The following is a 17134-nucleotide window of genomic DNA, read 5'->3' on the forward strand; positions in this document are numbered from 1 at the left end:
ACTGAAGGAACCACGGAAAACAGAGGACACAGCGTTTACCCTCATAGAGTCTAGAGCTTCACTAGGATGTGATTCTCGTGGGCGCGGAAACCAGTCTTTCCAAGGCTGTTGGGAGAAGAGATGGGAGGCGTTCAAAGCAGGCTGTTGGGCGAAGTGTCTCTGCTAAAATTTCTGATCAAGTCCTCCTGCTGTACTTACATACTTACATGTGTATGATCATATTATTTTGAAGCTGGAACGGAGTTGAGAGACTATCCAGGGGCTTGAAAACCATGTCCCACAAAGTGTCGGGGTCCCGAAGGGTGGCTGCATGGAGGCGGGCTTCGCCTTTGCAAAGGGGGCGGGTTCACAGTGACCTGCCCCGGGGACACAGCCACCGGCCTTTGGATCGTCCATCTGGTCGCCCACAGCGCAAACATCTGAGGGCTTGCCTTCTCCCAGCCAGTAAGACCGGGTTCCCTGAAGCTCGGGTAGGGTCTTCAGTCCTGGAGTCCGGGTCCTGAACCCTGCTTCTACCGCTGACACCTTCTCCACCGTGACATTTTTTTCTTTTTTTGCGAGAGGCAGAACATAACTGGTGGCTTTAAGCAACAAATGATCCTTTGGGAAGTTTACCGGCTAGCTTACAGAATCCTACGAAAGACCCGAGACTCAAGATTGTCTCAGGATTGGATTTTATAATCCTGCTTGAGATTTTACCATCTCGGGATCATAAAATGGGGAGGAATAGGTGGCAAAAAAAAAAAAAAATGGGTAGGATGTCTCCCGTGTCACAGGACCTAGGACCGCACCCTGAAGCCTCCTGTGACTGCTTGGCCTCTGTGACACCGTCAGCCTGGACCCACCCCCCCCCGCACCCCCAGCCTGGGTGCTCAGAGATCAAGGTTGCTGCTGCTGTCTGTAGCCTTCGCGCTCGCCTCTCAGCCCTTGACAGTGTCTGTGAGTCAGAGCACAGCCAGACCTCAGTGTCCTGTCCCCGCTGAACTGCAAGGGACCAGAAAACTGAGAGGAAAATGGGATACTCTCAGCCTTATTTCGCACCAATGCAGTGAGCACTCGATGCCAGGTGCTCCTCGGAGGAGCTGGGTGTGGAGGACCTGTATCAAAGTCTCCTGGACAATTTGATTTGAAAAACGTGCTTGGTGAAACCCGGTGACCCCGTCCAGTTGGTCCGGTCTGCGGAAGAGGGAGGTATTGGGGTTATGTACCTCCGTGGTGTGAGTCTCCACTCAGCCCAGCTTCTCTTGCTGCCTCCAGGGCCCCACCTGAGGTCTGCTTCCAGGCCGGGGAATACGTTCGCTGGAGAAGAGAAGGCTTTTCCAGCAGCCGAGACAAGGAAACCCTCTAAAAGACCACGCGGTGTCCAGAGACAAATAAAAGCACTTAACCAAGGATCGCAGGTAGAGGACTTACCTTCTATGACAAGAGAGCAATTTCTTGCCAATTGAATACGATGTCGGTGTATCCCCTCAACTTTAAGGTAGACACCTGTGCAGAGGCAAAGAACGGGGCTCAGACCCTTATTCCTCAATTTGGGTTGCTTCCAAAAGTGAGTGGTGAGTCTACACTGAAAACCCAAAGAAAGCGTTTGTGAGAAATCCCCTACACGCCTGTGCTTGGAGGGCCAGGCATGAGGGCACCTGTGTGAACGTCGGCAGAAGCCGGGATGCTTCCTTGAGACCCCAGGGCCTGTGAGGTGACCCTGACCCTAGCCGAGCACAAACCTTCCAAGTGGATTGTGACTCAAGAGTGACTACCGAACAGGTGGCCGCGGAAACTGTCTGAGCTGCCCCACAGCGAGGCTTCCGGCCAGCACTTGGAGGCGCCCAAAGCCAGCATAACTGAAGGAGCCCCCTTAGCTGGTGGAATAAACTGACAAAATGCCACCAGAGGCTGTGTATATGGGGTTATTATGCCACCGTTCTCCATTTTACGTGTACTTTAGAAAGCAGAATAATGATACCTTTTTCTTAGCAGACATGGAGGGATATGGCCCCCAACTCATATAAACCTTTAGCCAAATTTCAGACTCTCTCTTTTAAAAAAAAAAGTTTATTGGCTTACTTTGAGAGAAAGAGAGAGCGGGAGAGAGGAAGTGGGGGAGGGGCAGAGAGAAAGGGAGAGAGAGAATCCCAAGCAGGCTCCACGCCGTCAGCACAGAGCCGGGCTTGAACCCACGAACCGGGCAACTGTGACCTGAGCTGAAATTAAGAGTTAAATGCTTAACTGACTGAACCCCCCCAGGTGCCCCCAAATTTCAAATCCTTGAGAGCAGGATGATCGGAGAGCATTTTAATATAAATGGCAGATTACTGTATCACTTTGTGATGTCAGTGATTACATTTATGCCCACTAATTAGCCCCATCTGGAGATGGCACCCACATGAAGCAAAGAGAAATGATTACAGCCAATGGAAACATTCCCACGTGCGCTACTGTTTACCCAGGTTTCCCTGTGGCCCCAGTGAGGGGCTGCTGATCCATTTATTCCACAAACAGCTTTGAACTAGACCACGTCTCAGTCATCTCTTTGCTTACTTCCCGGGATCTCACTCAGACGTACAGGTAATATAATGTGTCCTTCATAACTGAGGAGACAAGCAGCAAAGAAGTTGTGATTCCTTTCATGGTCACATAGTTAGTGCCTGGGTGCGTACAAGATTTAAATCCAAGCTTTCGAACAGCGGGATGCAAAGACGTCCCCTGAAACCCAAAAGGTCTCATGAAATTTCATTTAAGAGCTCACTTACCATTTGTTGAAGGGGATGATGATATTGATCTTGGAAGTATGACAAGTAAGTGAAACAATCTTTCTAAACATCTGTCACAGTGCCTCGTCTGCACTACGGTGATGATAGATCCCTTCGTTTCTTTTGCTCAACATCAAGATTTCCCTACATTGTAGGATTAAACGATCACTCGGGCTTTAGAACTTGCTCTGTAGAATTTGGTTCCCCCGATAAAGAGAAGTGATATAGAAGACACCCCCGTACCGACAACTACCTTATGTTAAACATCTTCTAAAGCATTAAACTACAGGCAGAGAACATGTTGGAATGTTCTGGAACACGTTGACCAACAAACGCCTGTGTGTGGCATTCAAAGCTTCCCTTCGCCCTCTTCGCCACACCCTCATATGTGGTCTTATTTTCTAATAATAACTGGATTTCATTTGTTTACTTGATCTTAATGCAAGCTTCTCAATACGTAGGAATACCTTTTATGTCTTTTGCATAGTAAATGTAGAGAAAACCTTGGTGAGAGAAAAGCTACAGTAAGAAACCTGGAGGTGGTAGCAGCAGGAGTGACAGAGTAAGGACTTTGGAAAATTCTTCCCTTCACAAAATTACTGAGAACACTGGCAAAAATGCCCAAGTCATTATTGGCGTTGAAATGGCGTATGCAAACAGTAACAGCACTTTGCCCTCCACCAATTATGGTGGATATGGGGACCTCTTCAATATTCTCGATTCTGTATCTTGGGCAGGAAAACATGAGGATGATTCTGACATGTCCCGTCACATCCAGAAACCAAGAGTGGTTTCACGAAGGTTAGGAGTAATATCAAAAGGACGCACAACAAGCCAAGTGAAAGGGCTCCTATCAGCTAAGTTACGAGAAATGGATCTTCAAAACGTTTCCGATTATGTGATCGGAAATTGGGACAAGCCGAGGCTGCATCAAGCCATGGACTCATAATTACACTCCGAAGACAAAATACAAACTTCATAAAATGATAAGAATATGAAAAATAAGTTTAAATCGTCACTGAATTCTGAGTGTACGAGAGGGCAATTATACGTAGCTTGTTTCTTTAACAAGTATATATCTTCTCATAAAACATAGATATGTGCTTGTTTCCGGCATGCACGCAAGCCAACACAGTAAACTTTGAGTAAGGCAAGGAGTGCTGGAAAAAGACAGGAGAAGGAATCCACAACAGTGGTCACTTACTAACAACAATAGAAAGCTGGGTTTCTAGATGATATTAAACAATGAAATGATTCTAAATAATGAAAACTCTAAATATGTCATTATAATAGATGAAAAAAATAGATCAACTAGGTCTGCTCTTGTGATGGACTTTTAATGTGCGTTCATAATGACAGCTTATGTAAAACTTGTAGAACACGTTGGCTTTGAGAAAGACACTACACCTCTAAAAATCAAATTCCAGGGAAAAAGGTGCAAGGTCTTGAGAGATGACGCACCGAGTAAACATTGTTGTTGACGCTCATGCTTTGGCTGGACAGGAAGGTCCTACTTTCTACCAAAAAATATTCAGTTGATAACCCAGGTCTTGTAACCATGGCTAGCACAAAAACATATTTTCATTTCTTTGGGGCGTAACAAGTGTACCAAAACCCTAGGGACATGTAGAAATTATTCTAGGAAAGAATAGGAATAGTTAATACAATCTCGTGGGATTAACATTCTTTATAACTTCTTTAGGATAAGTTTACTATCATGCAATCATTTTAACATTTCCTGTATCTTTCGGCCGTGTCTTGCAGAGTTTAAAGTCTGTGAAAGGCTGATTTATTAGACTTTCATTCTAATAAGATATACAGACATGTTTATATTTTCAACCAATGTGTCCATGGTTGAAGAGATTTCTTTTGTGAAGTACATAAATTTTATGGGTTGTACAAGTTTTATGTAATTGTGTGGATGAATGGCACTTCTTGATGTCTCAAAATATTTACCTTGGTAACCTCATAAGATTAATAAATTTGTCATTAAATAAGGAAGTTATGATAATTACTCCCTTCGGGGTGCAACATTAAATAATTCAGCATCACGCAGTGTCCTGCTTTGTAAGAACACGTCGGAGGTGGGAATACAGTAAAACTCATGATGTGATTTCATTTTTTTGCTCTTCTTCCAAAGAAATTATAGACACTCAGAGACAGAGAATGTTTTACCACTTTTCTTCATCTCTTCCTGGACACCTGGGCCTGTGCATTTGTAGTCAGTGCGGTTGAGTATCACTAGTCCCCCAGGAGCCCCTAAGACAGAAGGCAGTTGTCAGGACATGGTGGGAGGCAGCAAAGTTACAAACCCAGGACCTTGACCATCTCTTACTGGTAAGTCCAGTCCACTGAGTCAGTCTATTTCATTTATATCCTGAGGGCATGCACACCTAGCCAGAAACAAAGAGTTTTAAATTTAGGTAAACTTCTGACTTGTCTATCTTCCTAGACTCTGAACTTTTTAAAACATTCAGCCATATTTTCTACTCCTGCAGAAGGTTCTAAGTGCCTTCGCCCACTGTCATTCACTCAAGGGGTGGGCAGTTTATACCTAAGGAAGAACAAAATTCTGTTACACATAGCACACAACATCCACAGGACTTACGGATTCCTTTCAAATCCGTGCTTTCTGTCCCCGGGCAACATATGCCCAGGGACCAGTTCATACATGCAACGTGCAGAACTTCCTGGGTGACCGGAATGGATCCAGAAAAATCGTCACTGCTTTCATTTTCATTTCTGTTCAAACCTTAAGTGCAGCTTCTGTCCTGAGGTAATTCTGTAACGTGCATACATAGCAGCTGAGACCACGCTGATCCCCAATATGCTGTTCTAAACTCTACCTCCCAGGGAAATTCCAAATTCTAAGAATTTCGAGAGTGGATGAAGATTTGAAAAAGAAAAGTGTGTGTGTGTGTGTGTGTGTGTGTGTGTGTGTGTGAGTTTTACATGAGTGTATACGGTCATAAGTGTATACGGTCATGAAGTTTAAGGAAGAGTTACTGTCACACTCCAGCTCCTTACCCGGCACCATTCGCAAAGACTCTTTCCTGGTCCCTCTTATCTTATCAAGTGGTCACACAAGGTATAGGCTCAGACTCCTGGATCTCACAGTGAGAAATGCCTGTGCACTTGTCAGAGGGGCCGTGCACACATGTATACAATGGGAGGGCTGAGGGAATAGAGGAAAACGGTGTCTCTGCAAGGCAAACCTCGCTTTTCACTTCATAATCTTTTTTTTTAAGTTTATTTAGTTATTTTGAGCGGGGGAGAGGGGGAGAGGAGGAGAGGGGGAGAGCGGGAGAGAGAGAATCCCAAGCAGGCTCCATGCCACCACCAGAGCAGAGTCCAACGCGGGGCTTGAACTCACAAACCGTGAGATCATGACTTGAGCCAAAACCGGGAGTCAGACGCTTAGAACTGACTGAGCCACCCAGGCGTCCCTTGACACGTCTTTTTACTTAATTTTTTCCCAAGCTATTAACTACGGAAAAACTTAGAAAGATAAATAAACAAATGGAATGCAAAATCACTCTCAAATTTATTAATCATGGCTAACATTTAGTTCATTTTCTTCCACTATATGTTATATATGTGATAGTTAAAATTATTAATAACACAATATATATCATTATATATTTAAATTCTTATAATATCATATATATTATAATTATATATATGTGATATATATAATTTAAATTAGTATACAATGTAAGCATTATTTATTATGGCTTATATATACACACACATTTAATTACATATATATGTATATGTATCCACACACACGGAATGTAGACCTATATATATATGGATATAGTTGTGTTTTTTAATATATCATAATCAGTTTTATATGTAACTATATAATCTTTGAAAATATAATTGAGGGTATTCATAATATTTTTTGATAATTTTGCTCTAAAGTGAACATTTGATAATCTAATATTTTTTCTGCCCGTGGCTATTTTACATTGCTCCTAAGGTTTTTGTATTATATATAATATTATAATATAATGCAGTAGTATTGTATATAATTATATACAATGTTCGTATAATATATAATATATATAATGTATACATATTACATATAATGTTGATCTGTGTGTGTATATATATATATGTATATATTATGTATATATAATCAAAGTCTTTGCCTAGATTAAGTTTCCCTAGGTTACTTCCTAAGAGGTAATGAACATTTTAAGGGAGAGAATGTGTGCTACATTGTCATGCTCCCAAATGTCAGATTTTTCAAAAAATATGTGAGAGCTCATTTCATTGTGACCTTTCCAAAATTGGATACTACTATTCAAAGAATCTTATTAATCTCTCAAGCAAGAAATTTTTGTTTAATTTGACTTCCTGTCATTATTAAACTGAACAAATATAATGGTTTTATTAATCATCTGTGATTCTTCTTTAACAGTCATGTTATAATAATCTTTCCATTAACTGTAGTATTTTGGGTCTAATTAGATAGATGCTTCCTACAATAATTTGTTGTCCCTGCTCAGTTATATCTGTTGCAATTATTTTTCTTATTTGCATGTTTTTGAAATTCATTTTGTGATTATGTCAACATCTTCAAATTCAAATTCTTATTTCCTATTTCTTTTCTTCTTTGGCATTTCTTCTTTTTTTATTTTTTTTAATGTTTTATTTATTTGTGAGAGCAAGAGAGAAACAGTGTGAGTGGGGAGGGGCAGAGAGAGAGAGGGAGACACAGAATCCAAAGCAGGCTCCAGGCTCCGAGCTGTCAGCACAGAGCCTGACGTGGGGCTCGAACCCATGAATTGTGAGATCATGACCTGAGCCCAAGTCTGCCACTTAACCCACTGAGCCACCCAGGCGCCCCCATCTTCTTTGGCATTTCTTATTGGTTTAGGTTTGGGAAGTAACTTTGATTTCAGGATCAGATCTATGCTCTGTAATGTTGTTGTCATTCTCTAGTTTTGTTTTTTAATATAAATATTCAATGTATTAGAATTTCAGTGTTTCTTCTGAGGCGAAGCTCTGAAAATCATTTTTAATTTCCACAATATCAAAATTAACACAGAAAATGACCCCGCATGCTCATTTCTGGGTAATTGTGCTTAAAATCCCCAAGTGGCTTCCTTTAAACATAGCACTGCTTTTACTCCTTTTAAGTAGGGCGATATTGTAAACAATGGAATCATTTTGAAATGTAAGGAAAACAGACGAAACCTATAAAATTCCTGTAAAGACACACGAGTAGGGATGAAATGGGGTTTAATACTGCCTGTAACCATCTCCTCTGTGTATCAGCTGAGTGATGAGAGCAGAGAGTAAATCTGGGTAAATTGATCTGAAAATTCCAGGCGATCTGGCAAGGATGTGATTTTTTTTTTTTAAGACCCACAAGATTAGACCAGTAAAGTAGCATGACTAATGCACAGTGGGGAAGATTAATGCCACCGCTGTCTCTTGAGCAAGAGGCTGTCTCCACTATTAATGGCATTTGTGTAGGACAGACCTGCTTTGATGAATAGTTTGCAATCGTACTAGGCGGACCGTGTTAATCAAAATGGCCACAGTTACGAAAGAAATGATCCCCAATGCGTGTTTCATTGTTTGCATTTCTAAGAAGTCAGATACTGACTTTTTTTTTTCTCCAGTGGTCTTCCTAACACCCAGTGGAGGCAGCCTAGAGACCCATGCAGAAGGCAGGGTAACAGCCACATGGGTCTCTGAAACCAGGAAGTCTGTCATCACAGCTCAAGCACAGTCTGAAGGTAAATCGAAAGGCAATGGAAGCTTCTTATCTCTTATTTGGTGTCCGATCGCCGAAACTGTGCTGGGTTTCTGATGAATATATTCATGGGGGGCTTTGGGGGATAAAAGAGAATCACGGAAGTTGGGACTTCCCCGACGTAAAGACGTTCAGGGAGCCACACCCTGGCATCTTTTTGTTTCTGCCACTTAACTCACGCCCACACCCCTGGAAGGCACGTTCTCAGCTCCGTGGATTTTTCCGCTTGGGCCCTCAATGCTCTTGAGGATTTACATTAGTGAGACAAATGGCTAATTCAGTGCAGCCAAATGTTGCACATTTCATGATTAAAGACAAGCCTCCCAGGACTGGGCTTCATTTATTTCCCCTGCAGTGAAATATGTGTGGATTTATATTTTTTCATTACCTACATAAATACAAGCAGTTTATAAAATACTGGAGGAATCATCAAAGTTAAATCTCCCATTCCAAGACTACGAAAGGAACTTTTCTGTTGTTTCTTTCTTCATAAAAACACAAGCCACCGTGTTAACGATTTAGTGAAAAGAAATCTATTTAATTATATTGTTTAAAAGTGAAATAAATAGAATTCAGCATACCCATTGATTAATTCAGCTGAAGTTCTACTCTTGGTTTCTGAAAATTAACGGCTTCTGTAGAAACTTGTAGCACTAATCGTCCCAAGTTATTGATTATTAATAGAGGTGACATTGGGCAATAATGTCAAAGTTACTCTAGCATCCGTAATTATACCGTGAGTTTTCTAGTTATCAGACTATTTGTTTGTGCGTCCATCCATCCCATGAATACTGCAGTGTCTACTTCGCACTAGGGACTGGGAGTCAGTAACACACAAGATAAAGTGTTAGTCCCGTGGCATTAACTGTGATTAGCAGCTACTAAAAATGGCCCCCAATGACACCTGCCTACGGATACTCATGTTCTCATGTAATATTCTCCTTCTTTAGTGTAGAATGGACCTAATGACCCTTTTCTAACACAAAGAAACTGGCCCAAGTGATGGAATGTCACTCCCAGCATCAGGCTACCAAGAAGGTTTCCATCTTGGCTCCCCTTCTCACTCTTTCTGTCTCTTGCTCTAGGAGACACCTGCTATGACTCTATTTGCAAACTCTGAAAGATACAGAGTGAGAAGCTCTAGCTGAACTATTGCCAGATCCCTGACCCCCAAGAACCGTGAGATAACAAATGAGGCTATCCAACGTCTCGGGCTTTGGGGTAGTTTTCTACACAACAATAGTTAACTTACACACTCACATGCCAGTGGTAAAGTCAGAGAATACATAAACAAATAAATGTATCATCTGATGTTAGGCTGACCTGGCTGCTTTTGGGTAATGGGACTGTGATATGCATATGTAGACTTCCCTTTATATTTCTTGTGCTTAGGGTTGGTTTTGGGTTTTTTTGGGGCAGGGTGGTTGTTTGTTTGTTTTTGTTTCTTTTTTTTTTTTTTTTTTTTTGCCTCTTGCAACTATGGGTTTGTAGTTCTCATTAAACTTGGAAAAAATGTTAGCCAAAAAACTAAATTTGAAAGAATTGAATTTGAAAAATCAAATATAAAAATCTTTCTTCAAGTATTTCTTTTTTCTGAGCCCCTTCCTCTTGGGGAAACTTTACCCATTTATCGCACTGCTCAAAGCTGTCCCACATGTAACAACTGCTTTGCTCATTTTCCGAAATTTTATTTTTCTCTTCGCATTTCACTATGGATGGTTTGTATTTCGAAGTCTTCACGTTCGTTAATCTTTCTTTTGAGAAGTCGAACCTACTTGCAACTATTCAGGAAATTTTACACCTCGCTCCACCCAACATTTTTTAAATTTTTTAAAAAATGTTTATTTATTTTTGAGACAGACATAGAGACAGAGCATGAGCAAGGGAAGGGGAGGGGGAGAGAGAGAGGGAGACCCAGAATTTGAAGCAAGCTCCAGGCTCTGAGCTGTCAGCACAGAGCCCGACACGGGACTCGAACTCACAAACTGCTAGATCATGACCTGAGCAGAAGTCGGATGCTTCACTGCCTGAACCACCCAGGTGCCCCTCCATGCGTGATAGTTTTTTAAATGAATGGTAGAGTTCATGCATTTTAACTTGTGTGCTGATATTTTTTTATTCCTGTAAGTATTCTGGAACTTTATTCTGGGATGCAGTTCAGTTACTTGGAAACAGTTTGCTTCCTGTGAGTCTTTAAGACTTTTGGGGGCACAGCTGTAGCGATGCTCAATCTAGCGTTACTATTTCCCCCACTACTGTCTCAGGACCCTTCTGTATACTCTGCAAGGGTATTCTGACCTGGGGGTCTCCCAGTTCGGTGTATGGAAAGAGGCACTATTCGCAGTACTGCTAATGTTCCTCGGTGGCTCTTTCCCTGGACTCAGGTTTCCCTGAATACTCCCTGGGAACCCTGTGGAGAAGGCAGTGCCTCTGTCTCTTCTCTGCAACTCCAACTTGTGAACCCCAAGCTACTTTGGTCTCCCGGCATCTCATCCCTCTGTTCACAACTCAAGGGCTCTGCAGGGCTCCTCCTGGGTACTGCTCCTTGCACCTTGGCTTACAAACGACCGCAAGGCAAGAAAATGGGCAATCATGGGGCTTACTTCCTTTGTTTCCCTTCTCTCGGGGGTTAGGATCCTCACGTGCCTGGTACCCCTCGCCTTGCCAACCACTGTTTGACATACCTTTGTCTGCTCGGGGTAGGGAGGTAAATCTGATCCCATTATTCCATCTCAGTCAGAAGTTCAAATAGAGTGTCCATTTATTTGTTTTTATTTCTTGTTTCTTCTCTCTTTTGTATTTATTTTCTCTCCTATTTAAAATTTTAAGTCCAGTGTAGATAACATACCGTGTTATATCCATTTCAGGTGTACGATGTAGTGATTCAACAGTTCTACACGTTACTCAGTGCTCAGCAAGGTAAGTGTGCTTAATCCCCCTCACCTGTTTGACCCATCCCCCCACCCACCTCCCACCGATAGCCATATTTGTTCTCTATAGTTAAGCCTCCATTTTTTAGTCTGTCTCCTTCTCTCCTTTGTTCGTCCATTTTGTTTCTTAAATTCCACATAAGGATGAAATCATAGAGTATTTATCTTTCTCCGACTGATTTATTTCACTTAACAGTCTACTCTCCGGGTCCATCCATGCTGTTGCAAATGGCAGGGTTTCATTCTTTTTTTATGGTTGAATCATATTTTCATGGCAGAATAATATTATTTTATGGCTGGATAACACATATACACACCACACCTTCTATGTCGAATAAAGTGGCAAGAGTGGACATCCTTGTCTTATTCCTGACCTTAGGGGAAAGGTCTCAGTTTTTCTCCATTGGCATGATGTTAGCTGTGGGTTTTTTATATATGGCTTTTGTTATGTTCAGGTATGTTCCCTCTAAGCCAACTTTGCTGAGGGTTTTATCATGAATGGATACTGCACTTTGTCAAATGCTTTTTCTGCAGCTATTGAAATGATCATATGGCTGTCATCCTCTTATTGATGTCATGTAACATGTTGATTGGTTTGTGAATATTGAACCACCTTTGCATCAGGGGAATAAATCCCACTTGACTGTGGTGAATGATTTTTCTAATGTATTGCTGGATTCAGTCTGCTAAATGTTAAGGATTTTTGCATCTATGTTCATCAGAGATCATTGGCTTTAGTTCTCTTTTTTGTGTGTTATCTTTATCTAGTTTTGGTATCAAGGTCATGTTGGCTTCTTAGAATGAATTTGGAAACTTTCCTTCCTCTTCTCTTCTTTTTGGAATAGTTGAGAATAATAAGGATTAACTTTTCTTTAAATGTTTGGTTAAATTTACCTGTGAAGTTGCTTGGTCCTGGACTTATGTTTATTGGGAGTTTTTTGTTTTTTGTTTTTGTTTATTTATTTATTTACTTTATTTATTTATTTATTTTTATTTATTTATTTTGAGACAGAGAGAGATAGAGCATGAGCAGGGGAGGGGTGAAGAGAGAGGGAGACCCAGAATCTGAAGCAGGCTCCAGGCCCTGAGCTGTCAGCACAGAGCCCAATGTGGGGCTCAAACTCACGGACCGCGAGATCATGACCCGTGCTGAAGCCAGACGCTTAACCAACTGAGCCACCCAGGTGTCCCGAGGGAGTTTTTTGATTACTGATTCAATTTCATTACTGGTAGTCAGTCTGTCCAAATTTTCTATTTCTTCCTGATTCAGTTTTGGTAGGTTATAAGCGTCTAGAAATTCATCCATTTCTTCTAGGTTACCTAGTTCGTTTGCATATAATCTTTCACAAAGTTTGCTAATAATCATTTGTATTTCTGTGATGTTGCTTGTTATTTCTCCTCTTATTTGTGATTTTGCTTATTTGAGTCCTCTCTCTCTCTCTTTTATTGATGAGTCCAGTTATTTTCTTTTTAGTTAAACTTCTTTTATTTAGACATAATTATAGTTTTGGATTCAGTTTAAGAAATATTGCAGGGGCGCCTGGGTGACTCAGTCAGTTGAGCTTCCAACTTCGGCTCAGGTCATGATCTCCCGGTTTGTGAGCTCGAGCCCCGCATCAGGCTCTGTGCTGGCGGCTCAGAGCCGGGAGCCTATTTCAGATTCTGTGTCTCTCTTTTTCTCTCTGCCCTTCCCCCACTCACACTGTTTCTCTCTCTCAAAGATAAAGATTAAAAAAAATTTTTTTTGAAGAAAGATTGCAGACAGATCTCATGTATTCTTTACCTGGTTTCTCTGAATGGTAGCACTTTGTGTAATACCAGAATACATACATTGATAATGTCAAGAGACAGAAAATTTCCTTCACCGTGAGGATCCTTCTTGTCCTTTGGTAACTACATCCACTTTCTTCCTACCCTTCTGTCTCCTCTGTAAACATTGGAAGCCAAAAATATTTTGCTTATATGATACTGTCACTCAAGGGCTATTTTATAAATGGAATCATATAGTGTAATCAACTTTGGGATTTGCTTTTTCACTCAGTCTTATTTTTAAGATATTTACCCATGTTGTTGTGTATCTTTTTGTTACTGAGTTACCATTCTATGGCATGGTTATGTCAGAGTTTCCCTGTTCACCGAGTGAAGGACACCTCAGTTGTTTCCATTGGGGACCTACAATGAAACAAGTTGCTCTGAATATTCATGTGCAGGTTTTTTTTGAAGTTTAATTATTTACTTATTTAATTTTTGAGATGGTTGGGGATTGCAGAGAGTGAGGGAGAGAGATAATCCTAAGCAGACTCCATGCTGTCAGTGCAGAGCCCAACGCTTGGCTCAAACTCATGAACCTTGAGATCGTGATCTGAGCTGAAATCAAGAGTTAGATGCTTAATGGACTGAGCCCCCCAGGGGCCTCTCATGTACAGGTTTTTAGTGAATATATTGTTAGCCTTAATGCCCAAGAATGTAATTGCCAGCATATAAGGTACACAGAGGTTCACAGACTAACTGTATCATCGTACATTCCCACCAGCAATATATGAGTGACCCACTTTCTCATGTCCATGCCAGCATTTGGTGTTGTCATTATTTTTTATTTTAGGCGTTCTGTTACATGTGCTGTGACCTTCCGTTGTGGTTTTAACTCGCACGTCCTTAACAATGATAATGATATTAAACACTTTGTATGTGCTTATTTGCCTCCTGTATATTCTCCTGGATAAAATGTCTGGTTTTGTCCTTTCTCCATTTTACAATTCGTTTGTTACTTTGAAGTGTATAATCGGCCTTTGAGTTAATATTTTGTATGAGGTGTGAGATTTCAGTTGAGATTCTGTTTTGTTTTGCTGTTGTTGTTTGTGTTGATAGATACCTAGCATCATCTATTGCAAATCTGTCTTACTCCATTTGAAATATTTTTGCCCCTTTGTCAAAAATCAGCAAGGCATGTTTATGTGATTCTAGTTCTAAATTCTTTATTCTGTTTCATTCATGTGTGAGTCTATTTATTCACCAACACCACATAATCTTGACTATGGGAGCTCAGTAATAAGTCCTGAAATTAAGTAGGACAATTCCTCTTTTTTTGTGAAATAATTTTAGCTTAGATCGTTGACTTGAGATCTTTCTTCCTTCCTAATACATGTATTTAATGTTATAAATTTCCCTCTCAGCATTGTTTTAACTGTGTCCCACAGCTATCCTAGTTTCTTTGACTTTCTTTATAAATTGTAGATTAATTTTGTTTATAACTGCAAACATTTTGCTAGTACTTTGGAAGGAGCGTTAAATCTATATTTCAGTGTAAGGAAGATTGGCATCTTCATGCGGTTGAGTATTCCAATCAACGAGCACAGTGAGTCTCCACTTGCTTAGATCTTCGATTTCTTTAATTAGCCTTGTGTCGTTTCCAGTGTACGAGTCCTGTCCATTTATTAGATCTACGCTTAAACATTTCATTGTGTAAATGATCATCAATAATGTTATAGTTTTAATTTAAATCCACGTGCTCATCGTTCATATACAGAAATGTAATCGAATTTTGAATGTGTATCTTATATCTTACAATATCGCTGAACTCTACATTAGTGCTCGTAATATTTTTGTAGTCTTACTGGGATTATTTGACACAGATCCTCATACAATCTGAGATAGGAAGTTTTATCCCTTTAAGATCCGTGTACCTTTTACTGCTTTTTCTCACTGCATTGCACTACTGTCTGAATCAGAGCAGTAATAGCTGACATTTGTGCCTGGCCCCAAATTTTAGGGAAAAGGATTCAGTGTTTATAATTAAGTATCGTATTCACTGTAGGTATTTCATAAATAATTTTTATTAAATTGAAGTCTCCTCTTTTCTTATCTTTTCTGAGAGTTTTTAGCATGAGTGGGTGTTTTGTTTTATTGAGTAGGCGTCACACCCAGTGTGAAGCCCGACATGGGGCTTGAACTCAAGACCCTGAGATCGAGAACTTAGCTGAGATCAGGAGTCTGATGCTTAACCGACTGAGCCATCCAGGTGCCCCAGGTTTTTAATTGTAGATTTGTTTTTTTTGTTTGTTTGTTTTCAGTTTAAACAGTTTTGCTTTACATATTTTGCAGCTCTATTGTGTGGTGCATACATATTTAAGATTACTGTGTACTTCTGGTGGATAGACCCTCTTATCACTAAGTAATATATGTCCCCATATTTTTGTTTAATGTGTTCTTGCTTCCTCATTCTAATTTTTTTTCATCATTTCCCTTATATTTAGAAAACTTCCTTTTGCTGTCCTTTTATGTCAGGTCTTCTGGCATAAAATAAACAGACAAACGCTCTTCATTTTCTTTCATCTGAGAATTCCTTGATGTCCCCTTCATTCCTTAAGGATATTTTCACTAGATATAGAGTCCTGGGTTGACAGCTGTTTTCTTTCAACATTTGAAAACGTTTGTGCTGCTTTCTTCTGATCTTTAGAGTTTCTGGTAAGAAATCTACTGTCATTTGATTTGTTTCCCCCTAAGGGTAGGGTGTGGTTTCTCATTCACTGACTTTAAGATTTACTCTTTGTCTTTAGTTTTCAGATGATTGACAATAATGAGCTGCAGTGTGAATTTCTTTGATTTTGTCCTGTTTAGGATTCACTTAGCTTCTTGAATATGTATTTTTATGTCTTTCACTACATTTAAGAAGGTTTCAGTCATTAATTTTTAAAGTACTTTTTCAGCCCCTCCCATTTTCTCTTCTCTTCCCAGCATTTTGATGATAGGAATCTATACTTTGTTATAGTCCCATGGGTCCCCGATGTTATATTCCCTTTTTTTAGTCCATTTTCTCTCTGTTGCTCCAGTTAGGTAATTTCTACTGTTCTGTCTTCAACTTCACAGATTCTTTCCTTTCTCCCCTTGTTATCGACTGAATGTTGGTTTCACCAAAATTCATACACTGAAGCCCTAATCTCCATGTGGCTGTATTTGGAGATTGGGCATCTACAGAAGAAATTAAGATTACCTTAGATGACAAATGTGGGGTCCTGATCCGAAAGGATATGTATCCTTATAAAAATTGACACCAAAAGGCACTCTCCCCCCTCTTCTCTTTCTCTCATCCTCTCTCTCTGCCTCTTCTCCTCACGCCTGTGTTGATGCGCAGAAGACAGGGTTTGCGAGGACCTGGAGAGGAGGCAGCTGTCTGCAAGCTGAGAAGAGAGGCTTTCCCGGAAACTAAGTCAGCTGGGATCTTACCTTGCACTTCCCAGCCTCCAGAGCCGTGAGAAATAAATGTCTGTGGCTAAGCCATCCAGTCTGTGGTATTTTGTTATGGAGGCTCAAATTAACTCAGACACCCTTCTATTATGTTATTGGACCTTCCACTGAGTATTTTCTTTCAGTTTTTGTACTAGACGTGGTTACTGATGCCAAGTAAGCACTCCTGAAGTAGTTTGACAATCAACAGCTCACAAGTAATACAAATTCACCATCCGAGGATAGGCTAACCTGGGGCTTGAGCTTAGCCAAAAAAAAAAAAAAAAAAAATCCTGGGCCTAACCTATTTCAGTTTTGGACGCTTTGAAAATTATCTAAAATGCAACACATGTGATTGATTAGCCGATCATCTGAAGAGTCAGTGTTATTCAGCAATTCTGCCTTAAATGCCTATTCTTTTAATAAGTTACTGAACCATCTACATGTATTCAATCAATAAA

At 40.5% G+C, this 17134-nt stretch overlaps 1 long non-coding RNA gene across 1 annotated transcript; it reads left to right on the forward strand.

Moving 5' to 3' along the window:
- Nucleotides 1–863: 863 nt before the first annotated feature.
- LOC132667831 (uncharacterized) lies at nucleotides 864–16695 on the forward strand. The gene is made up of 5 exons (XR_009605393.3): nucleotides 864–1400; nucleotides 2448–2565; nucleotides 8387–8503; nucleotides 11388–11439; nucleotides 16582–16695. It is a non-coding gene; the product is annotated as an uncharacterized LOC132667831 (long non-coding RNA).
- The last annotated feature ends 439 nt before the right edge of the window (nucleotides 16696–17134 follow it).

Source organism: Panthera onca, chromosome B2 (genome assembly GCF_046562875.1).
Source record: "Panthera onca isolate mPanOnc1 chromosome B2, mPanOnc1 haplotype 2, whole genome shotgun sequence".
NCBI lineage: Eukaryota > Metazoa > Chordata > Mammalia > Carnivora > Felidae > Panthera > Panthera onca.